Raw genomic sequence first — 16,160 nt, 5'->3', positions numbered from 1 at the left:
AGCCAAGAGGTGTCCTACTCACACATCAGCAGAATTATGAGTCAAGAGCCAATGTTTTTTTTTCCTTTTAAAGTGTAAAAGAACAACAAAGACTGGCTGACTGGTGAGTGGCACCACATTAGGGTGCATAGCTCATCAGGATCAAGGATGGCATCTGTGGACAGTTCACAAGAGCACACAGCGGGCATTTCATCATCTGCACTACAGATTTCATCTTGGAGTATTCAAAAACACTTCCTGCTCAAATGACAACCTGCAAACAACAGTATGCATTCCTTCTCCTTGAGTACTCAAGTATAAATCTAAAACGATAAGGGGACTTAATTCAGTCTGAAGGCGGGAAATCCTTGCAGCAGTGATCCCAGAATTTCACAAAAATAAATCAAAGCAACAGCTAATGTCTCTTCCGCTTCTTGGTCTTTTGATGTTTCATTTCTTCTTCGCTTCCCATTTCCTCTAAGTCCTCTTGCATGCCTAGTCTTAAACTTTTTGCTTCTTCTTTCTGCTGCTCTTTCCAACTACTCTCCATGTAACGTAAGGCATAATCACTTTCATCCTTGTACTTTTTCCGATCATAGCCAAAAATTTCTCGAATATGTTTTGATATTTCTTCCTGAGGTTCTCCTTCATCTTCAATAAAATTGTCCATTTCAGAGTCATATTCATCCTCATCAGCATCATCTTCTTCCTCTTTGTAATCTTGCTGCCTTTTGTAGTTGGCAGGGAAGGGAAGCCTTTGAGGACCTTGGGCAGATCTGTAGCCCGACAGAGGAGGCTTCATTCCATTCATCTGTCCATTGTCTGACCGGCTGATAATATTCTTGGAAGAAATTGTTTCTGAGACAACAGTGCACTTGGGCCTTATGGGGGGGCCTGGGCTGCTAACCGTTCTCCCAGGCCCTGAGCTGCTCACTGGTCTCCCAGGGCCTGAACTGTTAACAGTCCGTGCAGCGGGTACTGAGCCACTTATGAATCGTCCAGCACCACTGACTAGCCTCCCAGTGGGCCTGGAGCCACTCACAGGTCGTCGATCATGTGAACTGCTAATAGGCTGCTCAGAGCCTCCAGAGCTGCCCACAGATCTCCTGGAATTACCTGAGCCACTGATCGGTCGCCCAGGACCACTTGTACCACTGACTGTCCACCCAGAGGGATTTGAGTCACTGGACTGCTTCTTAGTTCCACTGACTGATCGCTTGGGTCCTGAGCTGGAGCTGCCATTCTGGCCCCTGGGAACAGAGCCAGAGCTAAGTGTGGGCCGAGCGGTCCCCAGACTGGGCCACCTGGGGACTGAGATGGAGGTGCTGCCTGGCTGTCTGACACCTGGACTCTTAGCCTTACTCTGGGAAGTGACAGTAGGCCCAGGTTTGGAATGGCTAGGACGGGAAGAAGGAAGTTTTTTGGCTTTGTACTCAGCAGCAGATTTCTGAGTCCTGCTAGCAGAAGTCTTTGGGACACTTGGGGGATAGGTGCAGGAGTAGGGCTTCACAGCCCCATTGAAAACAGGTCTGTCGTGACCCTCACAAAGTGAGGGCTGGGAGCTGTTGCCAGATCCTGGCTTGGTTCTCTTTCCTGGCACGGATTTAGACGAAGACAAAGCTAAATGTTTCTCACTGGGTGTGCTGGGTCTGGATTTCTTCTCAGTATGAGGAAAGGACATTCCTTTGGAAGAAGGGTGCCGTCCCCAGGAACTTTGTTAAGTTTTGTGCCCACACTTTCCTTCTGAGAGGATGCCTTTTTAGATACAGTTGGAGGTAGTTTTGCATCTGTCTCCAGTTTCCTTTTCCTATGCTTTCGTTCAAGAAATTCTTGCTCCTTAAATTCTTGTGCAGTCATAGGTCGCTCTTCTGTTTTCTTCACTACCTTGATCTCCACTGGTTCAAACTGCTTTTTCTCAGCCAGCCTCAGTAAATCGGTGAAGTTCATGGGTGGTGGGGCACTTTTAAGGGAGACCTTTGGTTTGCTTTCAACTTTAGGAGGTTCTCGTTCTTCCTCATACTCCTGCTCCAACTCTGCCTGATTGTATTCTAAGAATTCATCCTCTTCTTCCATCTCGTACTCTTGGTCTGTTCCCCAGCTGGTGTGGCTTTCCATTGCCTGCCTCCTCTTTGACTTCTCCTCAATAGGAATCCCATGGTAACCATGAAAATTATCCTTTGTCCTCTTGGCCATAGCTCTTGCTTTCTTGTCATGTTTGAGCTCAATTCGTTTTTTCACTAGTTCTTCTTTTCTCCTTTTCTCTTCTAAGGCCTTTCGTCTGAGCTCCTCTTCTTTTCTTCTAAGAAAAGCTTGTACAGCTGCTGATTGGACACCTTTAAGTTTTGGGTCTTTCTTAGGAGGTCCCACTGCCAAACTATACCTTTTGGGGACAGTGTTGACACCTTGTCCTTTGGAAGCTAACAGGAGAATTTCCCTGAAGTCCATGTTCGGCTGAGGGGGAGAGACGGGGCCAAGCACTCAGAAAGGAGTGCAAGTGCGCCTTGCTGAGGCACCCAGCGACGCCAAGGGAACTGCCTCAGCAGCCCTCTCCCACCCTTCTTCACCACAACCACTTCTGTCACCTTCCAATGCCATCTAATAAAACCTTATTTAAAGGGCAGGTACCAGGATGGATTTGATCTATGAGCTGTATTTCTCCAAATTCTAGTCTGCTATTTGTAAGAGAGTTGAGTCTGATAGGAGCTAATTTGATCATATAAGTATCTGAAACTTCCCTAAAACATTTTATTTTAGCTAATTCATTTTAAAACACTTCCACATTAATTGGTTAAATAGAAATTTTAATTAATCAAATTTGCAGTAGGAGAAATTGGAAAAATATGTAAGAATGTCACATAGGGGATATAGCTATCTTATCACATAGGAGTATAAACTTGATGAATATGATTTATAAGTCAAAATGAGATTATGAGCCTATATTTAAGTTGTTTGACTTAGAGCTTAGATCAGATTCAATAATTCAATGAATTCCCACTGAATATATAATATGTGTCAGACATTGGGCTAGGAACTGTGCATATAATGGTGAGCAAAACAGCATAGCATATTGGTTTGGGGCATGGACTGTGGAACCAGGCTACTTGAGTTTAAATCGTGGCTCTATCACTTACTAATGTGGGTTTGGTCAAGTTAATGTCTTATGGAATCTGTGATAAATAGATGAGGAAATATTTGTAAACCACTGAGAAATTGCATACCACATACTAAAACTTGCATACCTGTTTATTAAATGATAAGTAGTTAGATCACCTCTACCGCTAAAGAACTTAGAGTCTACTTGGAAAAACTGACTTAAATAAACACACACACACACACACACACACACACACACACACAAATGGAAAATCTAAATGTGGTGCATACTACGAAAGAGATTTATAAGGGGCTATGAGAGTTTGTATTACAGGGATTTGGCTAGAGAAGGCATCTCTAAGGAAGTGATATTTGAGCTGAGAATAAATAGAAGTGTATTGGGCAAAAACTATTTTCTGTATTGCTAATTGCACTACTTAATAGGGATATGCTCCAAATCTCAAACTTCTATATTCTCCATTATGTCTGGTAAATGTGGAGATGACTCATGGTAAGTGTCCCACACTAGTCTGATGATGTTTGAAGCAAGAAGGAGCTACCATTCTGGAGGCATATTCTCCTACTGCCTGGCTACCCCAAATCTGGGAAACTCTTCACAGACCAACTGTATAAAGAATACTTGAGGGTGTTAAAATATTCTGTCTAGAAGGCAAAGCCACTGAAAGGAAGCAGCAGTTTGGGTGATGAATGTAACTCTCTTTGTTAGCATTTTGGCGGCTATATCGTTTCAAAAGCATTTGCACCACAGACTTGGCCCTGGGAATGGAAGGAGTTGTGCTCACAAAAGGGAGGACACTGCAGGCTGAGGCTCCTCATGCTTCCTTATGGTTTCAATTCTGAAACCCACGATCCTCTGGAGGGGCATTCTTTACAAACCAATGTCTCCATTTCATCACATGTAGCTAATGGACAGAAATCATCAGCCACCTGCAACAATTTTATTTCCAGGGTTCTTTCTCTTAACTACAGATCAGGAAACAAATGCATGAAAGTGGATACCTTTTTTCCTCTTTCAAAATATGAGCAGCTGACATCATTTGCAGTATGGATCTGCTGAAAACCTTGAACATCATTTCAGGGCACTTTTGGGGGAATGTTTCTATCCAGTGTAGAGATGTGTACCAATGTCGGAATCCACCAAATTTGGCTAGTGCTTTGCTATATTTTGAAAGATTTCTTGCTCCTATGTAAGAAACCAGGCAAACAAAGACAATGCATTTAGTTAGGGTAAGAATCTTTGTTTGTAATCCACTGAAAACCTGCCTTAAATTATTTAACCAAAATAAAGAAGGAACTTATTACCCAATGTAACTGTCTAGTTCAGGAGAAAATATTGTTTTGGATGAGTTTGGTTTCTTGCTCAACCAGATTCTTGCTCTCTTTCACAATTTCTAGGCCTCACTTCCTTGATGAGCAGTCCATTCTTGGGTAGATTTTCCCTTCTTGGTCTGAAGACAGATTTGACTATTACCTCCAAGGGTACCCCATTCATGTCAAACAAAGGATAGCACTTTCCCTCAATATTCCTAGCCAAAGCCTTGAGATTCCATCTGATTGAACAGTTTGAGTTATATGCTCACCCAAAACCAAACACTCCATCCAGGGGATTCAATGAGTGCCCGGCTTATTTTCCTTCAAATGTCCCACAAGTACATGAGTCAGGTACCTCAAAACTACACACACTTCTCAAATGGAATCAGCATTCTTGGGAAGGGAAAATGTGGAAATGTCTGGTGGGAAGGTAAACAAGAAATATTCATCTACTCTTTGCAACAATAATTGTTGTTTATATTAAATAAGTATTTTAACATTAAATGCAACTAAGCCCTTTCATATCTGTTAGCATACTAGAGCCTTGCAACAACCCCAACATGAAGCCAAGACTTGAAGTATTATTTCAGTTTTATAGGTAAGAAAACTGAAGCCCAGGTGAGTCAAATGAATTGGGTAAATCTGCATTGTTGCATGGTGTTAGAGACACTTCATTCTAAGATTGTAGAAATCTGGATTCTCTGAACACCAAACCATATATTGGGTTTCACTGATCTTACCTCATTTTTAACTCTGTACCCAACTCCCACTCTTTCACTTCTTCCCATCCCCACAGCTTTTCTAATGTATTTAGCAAGTAGTTTTTGTTGAAATGTGTTCTTTCAAAATGTGTATTGTTGTTTTGAGAGCATGTAAGTATATTTATTAGTAAATGTTTGCTATACATAATGATTTCCTTCATTGTGGGGAGTTGGTACACATACATAACACATCTTAATTCTTTTAAATCCCCCTTGTCCTCCCTTCCCTCCCTACTACCTCCATCTCTAATTCCTGCTCCCATATGCAGAGGATATATCTCTCTATTTTGTATTATCTATGTTTTGCTCTTTCAATTATTTATACTTCCGGGTTCTTGTATAAAAGAAACCATGCAATATTTATCCTTATGTGTCTGACTTATTTTAGTCAACAGTATGGTCTCAATATTTTCATCTATATAAGTAACACATATTATGAGTCTCATGTTTCTTAGTTTGTTCATTTGGCATTATATTTTTAGATTAATCCATGATGCTGTGCACATATTTAATATGCTAATTCCATCAGTTGCATAACACTCTGTGACATGCAACTACTACATATTTACCTACATTTTTATCTACTATTTCAGCCAAAGTTTCCACTAAGATTCTTCTACTTTCCACCACCATACATAGCACTTCCATATTCCTCTTCATATATGCTGCCTCATGATCTTGTGGGATCATATAGCATATGCAAGAATAAAACTCTTGAGTCATTTAATGGAACTAAGATAGTTATGTTAGCTTCAAGCCAGTGAGGCCTTCCCTGACCACTCTTTTTTCAATTATAACTCCCATGTAACCCTTTAAATCCTGTCCTGCTATAATTTCTCTGCTTAAGACTTTTAACTAATACATTATTTTAAATTATTATATTCTCATTTATATTGATTGTCTCCCCCAGTACAGTGTACACTGTATCAGCAGGGACTTTTTATCTGGTTTGTTCACTACTTATACTCTAAGCACCTAAAACAGTGCTTGGTACATAAAGACTGGTTGAAAAATTGAGTAGTAACAATGATTTTTCCAGCATAGCTGAACCAGCCTACATTATGTGGAACATAATGGTGCTATTGTCTCCATATTTTCACTAACACTTAAAATTACCAGGTTTTTAATTTTTGTCTGTCATGAACCTGCTTAAACTTATATTTCTCTAATTACTAATGTTTAAGCACATCATCATAGATTTCATTTTTTTCAAATGCTGCCTCTCGAAATAAACCCTGTTCCTGAAAAAAAAAATCAAATACTAGCAAAGATGCCCAAGCAAATGCCTTGAGCTGCATATCCACATCCTTAGCTAAAAGCAATCACAATCAGGATCATCTAATGTACAATTTGCAAAAAAATTCTGAAACCCAAGATAACAAGAGTTCAGAACATTAATTTCAACTTTGCAAGCCAAACCATGTTATGCTTTAACTGTTAGAAAGTCTTGGCCAGGGGATTTAGCTCAGTGGTTCCGCCGCCTGCCTCGAAAGCGCAAGGTCCTGAGTTCGATCCCCAGTACAAAAAAAGCCTTTAAATGACCTTGTTGAAGAGGAAGTCTAAATTCCATGGCATTCTTTTTGAACATAAAATTATCTGAACAGCCATTCTTCCTCACTAGAACCAGGTAACATACCCAAAGGAGTACATGACCCCAGGATTAGTTCATAAGTGAGATTTATATTTCAAAGGCCAAAGGATGCCTTTCTAGATCTATTCCTAGACCTTGGAACAGGTTTTAGTTCCATCTCCTTCTCTGGTCTAGGCACTTTGGTGTTCCAAACAGGAAAAGGCCAAGAAAGATATGAAGCTCCGAACATTCATTTCACCTTGATTGAGAAACTGACAGTGTACCAAAAACATTCTAGAGACTGGCAGCACAGTCACTTATATCAGATAATGCACAATCTTGGGAGTAAAGAGACCACTGTATAAACAATTATATTTAGAAACTGTGACAAGCTTTATACTAGAAGGAAGCACCATAGAAGGGCACCTGACCTGGTCTGGGAAAGGAGAAACCACAAGAGGTAAGACAAGAGGAAAAGTCTTCACAGGCATTGCTTCAGTTGAAACTAGAAGATCAAATAGAATCTTGCCAAAAGTGTGGGGGAGTGGGGCATTAAAAAAACATGAATGCACATTAAAAAAAAAAACTAAGCACCTCACTGTGATTTTAAAATTAGGATAAGTAGGTGTGGTAGCCATTAGTGCTTTTTACCAAATATTCCTTTCTCTCCTAACCTATTATTCCCACCACTAATGAGATTGCATTTCCTGGCTCCTCCTATGTCCAGTAATAGCCAATGAATTGTGAGCAAAAATGATGCTTGTCAATTCAAGTCTCAGCAATTAATTGCCAGGGTGAGTGCCAGGAGGCTACATTTCCTCTGCCACAGTGACAGGGTCCTCTAATAGTAGAGGAACCACAAGTCTTTGTCTCAGAAGGAAAATTAGGTGGAGTAGAGTCCTTGCTGCCTGCCAATAGGCAAGTGGCAAGAGTGAGAAATAAACTTCTGTTATTTTATATCATGAAGATGTGGGATTTGTTCATTTGTTACTGTAGCCTATCCTAGTTTATCCTAACTAAAGTGGTATTGAAGAACAGTAGGAGTAAGGAATGGAGTTGCAGGCAATCAAGGGCTTAACCATAATTAACTTCCTATGCCATGTTAAGAAGATTGATCCTGTAAGATTCTTCGTTTTTAACCTCTACTCTGCAGAACCCTTGGTACCCCAGAAAAGATGAGAGACAAAAATATTCAAGGAAGGGTTGGGGATGTAGCTCAGTGGAGTTGCACCTGCCTGGCAAGTGCAAGGTCCTGAGTTAAACCCCTGGTACCACCAAAAAAAAAAAACAAAACAAAAAAATATTCAAGTATCTACGCCTTTGATTATCACTTCAATAAGAACATTTCTGCTCTGATATACACTCACATGTACAGATGTGTGTATAGGTACTTGTGTGTGCGCATGGGTGTATCAGATGTACACATATATAGGCTCATTTAAATATTGGTATTTATTTAAAATTCTTCACTGTCAACAACACACATGAACAGAAATCCCAGATGAAACATGATCAGGCTTGATTATAGAGAGCTTTCTCTGGATATTCTATGAAAATGGATTGTAAAGAGGGAAGACTAAACTCAAGGAGCTCATTTAGGAAGTAAGTACAGGAGTCAAGACAAGAGAAGATGATGCAGTAGACTTAGAGAGGTGGCAGTGGGAGTGAAAAGAAGTTAATACATTTAAAAAAATTATTCAGGAAATATAGTCCAGACATGGTAACAATCGGCTGTGGGGGATGAGGGAGGGGAAGACATCAATGATGATTCCAAAGGTTTCGGCTTCAGACAGAATATTGGTGTGTTGTTCACAAAGATGGTAGCATAAGAGGAGAGGTGAATCAAAGGAGTTGATGAGCTACCTTTTGAATATGTTGACTGCTACATGCCCATGAGACAGCTAAAAGGGGAGAAAATCTCAAGATTCAGGTCTGGGTTCTTAAAATTCCAGTTCTACCACTCAGTAGCTATGAGAACTGGGTCAAATCATTTGAGTACTTTAACCTTAGTTCCTTCATCTGTAAAATGGAGTAACAAAATATTCAGCTTTTTCAGTGTTGCTACTTTCATCAAATGCAAATGTCTATGTGAAAAGGAATTTTGTAAAATCTAAAATGCCACACAAATGACAAAAGGTAATAATAAGTATTTGGGAGAGTAATGAAATGAATGTGAGGAGGAGGGGAGATTTGCCAGGGAACATTTGGAATTTTTTGGCCTGCAGACAGACTGTAGAGCTCTGATTCGTGGTGGCATCTCTACAGGCATTCCAATCTCTGGGAAACTTGTCCCTACAAAGACATTCTTTCTAGTGGCTTGGTGTCATGGCGATTTAGCTGACTTGGGCCAGGCCTGAGAGAAATGGAGGGAGGCTGCTTAATCCTGGGAGGTGGGAAATTGGGATGAGGCCAATGCAAATGTGGCAAGCTGGAAACATTTGACAGAGAGAAAACATTGTTAAAAGGTATTTTGTGGCAAAATATACATAATATAAAATGTACCATCTTAACTACTTTAAACCTGAAGTTCAGTGATACTGTGTACCTTTATACTGGCCAACCATCACCACAATCCATCTCCAGAAAAATTTCATCATCTCAAACTGAATCCCTATATCCATCAAACAATAACTCCCTATTTTCCCCTGTCCAGCCCCTGACAGTCATTATTCTACTTTCTGACTCTATGAATTTGACTACTCTAGGTACCTTACACATAAATGGAATTATTCAATATTTCTTCTTTTTTGTGTCTTATTTCACTTATTGTTTTTAAGCATAATGTTTTCAAGGTTCATGCACATTGTAGCATGTGTCAGAATCTCCTTTAAGTCATCCTTTAAGTCTGAATAATAAACCATTGTATGTTCCGACCACAATTTATTGCTGGACATTTAGATTGATTTTGCCTTTTGAATATTATAAATGATGCTGCTATGAACGATGGTGTGCAAGTAACCTATCCAAATCTCACCTTTCAGATCTTTTGAGCATATATCTAAAAATGAAATTGCTTAATCATTTGATAATTATATTTTTTGAGGGACCACTACAATGTTTTCCATAGCAGTTGCAACATTTTACATTTCTACCAATAGTACACAAGGATTCCAATTTCTCCACCTCCTCTAACACTAGTTCTTTCCTTAGGTTTTGGGGGATTTTTTATTTTGTTTTTTAATAATAATAATAATAGTTACAATAGATATGAAGTTATACCTCATTGTAGTTTTTGCTTACCTTACGCTAATGATTGGTGAAGTTGAGTATCATTTCATGTGCTTATTATAGGCCATTTGCCTATCATTTTGGAGAAATGTCTATTCAAATCTTTTATTCATTTTTAATTGGGTTGCTTTTTTTCTGGATGTTAAATTATACAAGTTCTTTATATATTCTGGGTATTAAGCTCTTATAGATACATGATTTGCAAATATTTTCTCTTGCATTCAGTGGTTTATATTCTGGTGATGGTGTCATTTGATAGGCAAAACTTAATTTTTATGAAGTCTATGTGTCTGCACTTTACTTTTTACCTGTGTTTCTTGTTACAATATCCCAAAAAATCATTGTCAAATCCAGTGTCAGGAGATTTTCCTCTATGCTTTCTTCTAAGAGTTGCATAGCTCTAGCTTTTATGTTTAGGTGTTTAATCCACTCTAAGTTAATTTTTGTATATGGTGAAAAAAAAGGTACCATCTTTATTTTTTGCATATGGATATCCAATTTTCCCTGTACCACTTGTTAAAGAGACTGTCTTTTCCCCATTGAATGGTCTTGGTACATTAATGAAAACTAGTTTGACCATAATGTGCAAGTATTCATTTCTGGGCTCTCTCATATTCCATTTGTCTGTATGTTTATCTGCATGGTAGTACTATAGTGTTTGATTACAGTAGCTTTATATTAAGTTTTGAAATAAGGAAGTATGAGTCCTCCAGCCCTTTTCTACTCTTTCAAAATTGTTTTGGATAAACCAGGGAAAGGCCCAGCCCAAAAAGAGAACTACAGGCCAATCTCCCTAATGAACATAGATGCAAAAATCCTCAACAACATACTGGCAAACAGAATACAGAAGGTCATCAAGAAGATCACACACCCTGACCGACTAAGATTTATCCCAGGGATGCAAGGATGGTTCAACATTCCTCAATCAATAAATGTAATACACTATATTAACAGAATCAAGGACAAAAACCATATGATCATCTCAATAGATGCAGAAAAGGCATTTGACAAAATCCAAAACCCATTCATGACAAAAACTATAGAAAATTGGAATAGAAGGTCTTTATCTCAACCTGATTAAGGCTATCTATGAAAAACCAACAGCCAACATCATACTAAATGGTCAAAAACTGAAACCTTTCACGCTAAAATCAGGAACAAGACAAGGATGCCCACTATCACCACTCCTGTTCAATATAGTTCTGGAAACATTAGCCACAGCAATTAGAAAAGAGAAAGAAATAAAAGGAATAAAGATATGAAAGGAAGAAGTGAAATTGTCATTATTTGCTGATGGTATGATACTTTACATGGAAGACCCAAAAAACTCAGCCAAAAGACTTCTAGACTTAATGGACAGATTCAGTAGATTAGCTGGATATAAGGTCAACACTCAAAAAACAATAACCTTCTAATACACAAATAGCAGACTCACTGAGAGAGAAATTAGGGAAACACTTTCTTTTACAGTAGCATCCAAAAAAATGAAATATCTAGGAATCAATCTAACAAAGGAACCAAAAGACCTCTACACTGAAAACTACAGCAGTCTGAAAAAGGAGATCAAGGAGGATATAAGAAAATGGAAAGACATCCCTTGTTCCTGGGTAGGAAGAACCAATATAGTGGAAATGGCCATACTTCCAAAACTACTATATCAATTTAATGCAATGCCAATTGAAATTCCAACAATATACTTCACAGAACTAGAGAAAACAATCCAAAAATTCATTTGGAACCAGAAGAGACCTAGAATAGCAAAAGCAATTCTAGGCAACAGAGACATGGCTGGGGGTATCACATCCCCAACTTGAAACTATACTACAAAGCTAGTGTGATAAAAAAAAAAAAACAGCATGGTACTGGCAAAGAAACAGACCAGAGGAACAGTGGAAAAGATTAGAAGATGCAGAAACAACTTCAGACATACTCAATTACCTCATCTTTGACAAAGGAGCCAACCACCCTCATTGGAGGAAAGAGAGCCTCTTTAATAAATGTTGTTGGAAAAACTGGATTTCAACTTGCGAAAGATTAAAACTAGACCCATACCTATCACCGTGCACTAAACTAAGATCAAAGTGGATTAAAGGTCTAATTATTAAGACAGAAACACTAAACTTTCTGGAAGATAAGTTAGGTAGAACTCTTGAAGACATTGTCATAGGAAAAGTCTTTATGAGCAAAACCTTAGAATCAAGGGCACTAGCACAAAGAATCAACCACTGGGATCTCATCTTATTAAAAAGCTTCTGCTCTGTTGGTGAGAAACCACCAACAGAGCTAAGAGATGTCCTACAATGTGGGAAAAAACTTTTAGCAGCTGTCCCTCAGACAAAGGGTTACTATGTAGAATATATAAAGAACTGAAAAAAATCAGACCCCCCAAATTCAAAGACCCAATTCAAACATGGACATCTGAAATGAACAGACATTTCTCAGACAAAGAAGTAAAAGCAGCAAATAAATATATGAAAAAAATGTTCAACATCACTGGTCATTCGAGAGATGCAGATGAAAACAACACCTCACCCCAGAAAGAATTGTTGCTATCAAGAAATCAACCAATAACAAATGCTGGTGGGGTGTGGGGAGAAAGGAACCCCTCTCCATTGTTGGTGGGAGTGCAGACTTGTGCAACCACTGTGGAAATCAGTATGGAGATTCCTCAAAGAACTAGGAATAGAGGTCCCATTTTACCCAGCTATTCCCCTGCTGGGTATCTTCCCAAAAGAATTTAAAAAATCATACCACAGTGATATATGTGCACCCATGTTTATAGTGGCACTGTTCGTAATAGCTAAAGCTTGGAAACAGCCCAAGTGCCCATCCGCTGGAAACGGGATAAAGAAGATGTGTTTTTTTTATAAAATGGAGTGCTACTCAGCCATAAAGAATGAGAAACTAGAGACATATATAACTAAATGAGTGCATATTGAGGCCCTACTCTTAAGTGAAATAAATAGGACACACACGTGTAAATACTGAAAGTTTCTCTAGTGTGAGAAACTGAACGTGAAAATAAGTATTAAAAGGATTAATAGTGAATAATTGATAATTTGAAATAGGAAAAGGTCCAAAAGTGTAGGAGTGGTGGGAGGGGAAGGGGAAAGGAAAGAAGGGAAAGGAAAAATTATGAGAAAAGAAAAAAATATGGAAACCAAGTCTATGTAAATAGGGAAAGGTTTAGGGGGTGAAGGGCCCACAGGTAATGGGGAAAAAAAATAAAAACCAAGATACATCATGTTCAGGTACAAGCACCCAATGATAAATGTAAATGTATTGTATACCTAAAATGTACCAATAAAAGAATTTAAGGAAAATAGAAAATAAAATTTGTTTTGGTTATTCAAGGTCTGTTGAGATTCCATATGAATTTTAAAATTTTTCCATTTCTACAAAGCATGTTTTAGGAATGGCATTGAATTTATACACTGCTTTGGTAGAAAGCACTTTTTAAATCATTTTCAAAGGTGATTTTGCATTGTTAAATTAACTTTTATATCTTATTTTTTGCTTGTAAAATGCTCATTTATGAGAAAAGAATTTGGAAAAAGCAAAACAATGGTAAATGTCTTAGTTACTTTCCATGCCGCTGAGACAGAAGATCCAACACCCTCATTAAAGTAGGAAAGGTTTATTTGATTTATTTTGGCTCACCATTGTAGAGGTTTTAGCCCACGGTCAGCTGGCTCCAAAGCAAGATGGCATGGCAGATGCGCACCACAGAGGAGATCTGCTTGTGGTGTGGTGGTGAGGAGACAGAAAATGAAAGGATGATCCAGGAAGGGAAATACCATAAATATCTGGAGAACAAAGTTCTAGATAGGGAGTCAGAGATCTTGGACTGTGAAATATATTATGACATAGCTGGTGTCCTTTCCAAATCATTTCCATGTACTGTGGCATGTTTCTGTCTGCTCTGAGACCCAAAAGGCCTTTGACATACCTCAAAGTGGCCTAAAAATAGTAAAAAAAAAATACATAGAACTATAGAGCCATACAAAATGACTTCACAGAAAAGCTTTATTAATGGCTCATGGCCATTGTTAAATCAATTACCACCTTAATTAAACCCAAATGAAAAAATATAACCATGATGGATATGTTTGCCCTATCTAATGAAATCATCTACAAATCTTGAGCACTATTATGTAAGGTTAGAAATGCTGAAAGGAACTGTGGAACAATATGAGGACTCCCCCTTACCAAGTCTAATTTAACCACTCCACAATGTCATCTCCCCTTGATCACATTTCTGTCTATTAACACCATGATCATTTATGACACCGACTTCAAGTCAAGTGAATCCTGAAGGCAGATGATATCCTCCTACACAAAGTTTGGACCTTCCCTATTCTGGGACAAGAGACAAAACCTACAACTTCACCTGTACAGTTTTTTCTTATTATGACCTACAAGAAAATACCTGTTCAAATCCTGTTAGTTATCTACTCCTCATAACAAACTACCCCAAAATGTAGTGATAAAAGCAACAAACAATGACCACCTCACAATTTCTGGGGATCAGAATTCCAGCAACAACTTAATTGTGTGGGTCTTGCTCAGCAATTGTCATGAGGCTACAATTAAAGTGTCATTAGTGATTGTAGTCATTGGAAGGCTCAGCTAGGGGAAGAGATGCTATGAAGCTCATTCGCATGGCTGCTAAAAGGCCTTAGAAGACCTACTGCCAAGCTCATTCTTGCCAATCCATAGGGCTGCTCCATAAATGACAGGGGCTAATCCCAGACCAAGTGATCTAAAAGAGAATATGAGAGTATTCCCCCAAATGGAAAATACAGTTTTTTTAAAACTGATTTTCAGAAGTGACATACCATCACTTCTGCCACATTCTATTTGTTAGAAGTGAATCACAAAATCTGGGCTACAGGGAAGGTTTACATAAAGGTTGAAATCCTGAGAAGAGAGGATCACTGAGGGCCATCAGAGGCTACCATGGCCCCTTATTCTGTCTGTCCTATGTCCCTGCAGCCTCGTCTTGAGCACCATTAATTCCATGGTTCTATGGATTTCAGATATATGGATTTCTTCCAATTTCTCATACTTTTCATGCTCCATCCCACCACAAAACCTCTATTCAACATAATAAACCTAGAATAGCAAAAACAATTCTGAGCAAAGGCAAGTCAGGAGGTTTCACAATCTCTGACTTGAAATTATACTACAGAGCCATTGTGATAAAAACAGCATGATACTGGCAAAAAAAAAAAAAAAAGATCTAAGGATCAGTGGGACTAGAAGAAGCAAAAACAACACCAAAGACACTCAACCATCTTATCATTGACAAAGGAGCCAAAGATGTTCACTGGAAAAAAGATAGCCTCTTTAATAAGTGGTGCTGAAAAAACTACCTTTCCACATGCCAAAGACTAAAACTAGACCCATACCTCTCACCGTTCCACTGAAATAAAGTCAAAATGGATCAAGAATCTAAATACTAAAACAGAAACACTAAATATGGAGGAAGAAAAAATAGGTATAACTCTTGAGGATATGGGGTAGGAAATGACTTCATGAACAAAACACAAACTGCATGGGAAATAGGGCAAAGAATCAACAACTGGAACCTCATCTTTTTTTTTTTTTTTTTTGGTACCGGGGATCAAACTCAGGACCCTGCACTTGCAAGGCAGATGGCAGAACCACTGAGTTAAATCCCCGGCCTGGGACCTCATCTTATTGAAACATTTTTGCACAGCAAAATAAATCACCAACAGAGTGAAGAAACAACCCACAGAGTGGAAAAATAATTTAGCCAGTAGCCCCTCAGATAAAACTCTAATGTCTAGAACATACAAAGAATCAAAAAAAATCAGATCCACCCAAATTTAAAGACCCAATCCAAAAATGGGCATCTGAAATGAATACACACTTCTCAGATGAAGAAGTAGAAATGGCAAATAAATATATGAAAAAATGTTCAACATCACTGTTCATCCAAGAGATGCAAATTAAAACAAGGCTAGGATTCCATCTCATTCCAGAAGGAATGGTTGTTGTCAAGAAATCTACCAACAACAAATGCTGGTGAGGCTGTGGTAAAAAAGGAACCCTTCTCCACTGTTGGTGGGAGTGCATACTGATGCAAATACTGTGGAAATCAGTGTGGAGATTCCTCAACAAATTAGGATTAGAGGTCCCATTTGACCAAGCTATTACCCTGCTGGATATCT

General features: G+C 38.6%; 1 pseudogene; it reads right to left on the bottom strand.

The window, feature by feature from the left end:
• Window positions 1-379: 379 nt before the first annotated feature.
• Window positions 380-2,439, bottom strand: LOC147822557 (protein SPT2 homolog pseudogene; annotated as a pseudogene).
• Between the last annotated feature and the right edge of the window lie 13,721 nt (window positions 2,440-16,160).

Source organism: Heterocephalus glaber, unplaced genomic scaffold, assembly GCF_053883595.1.
Source record: "Heterocephalus glaber isolate CG9 unplaced genomic scaffold, H.glaber_assembly_v1.0 deba00001613, whole genome shotgun sequence".
NCBI lineage: Eukaryota > Metazoa > Chordata > Mammalia > Rodentia > Bathyergidae > Heterocephalus > Heterocephalus glaber.
Note: the sequence above shows the minus strand (reverse complement) of the source record. Positions and strands in the feature narration are given on the sequence as shown.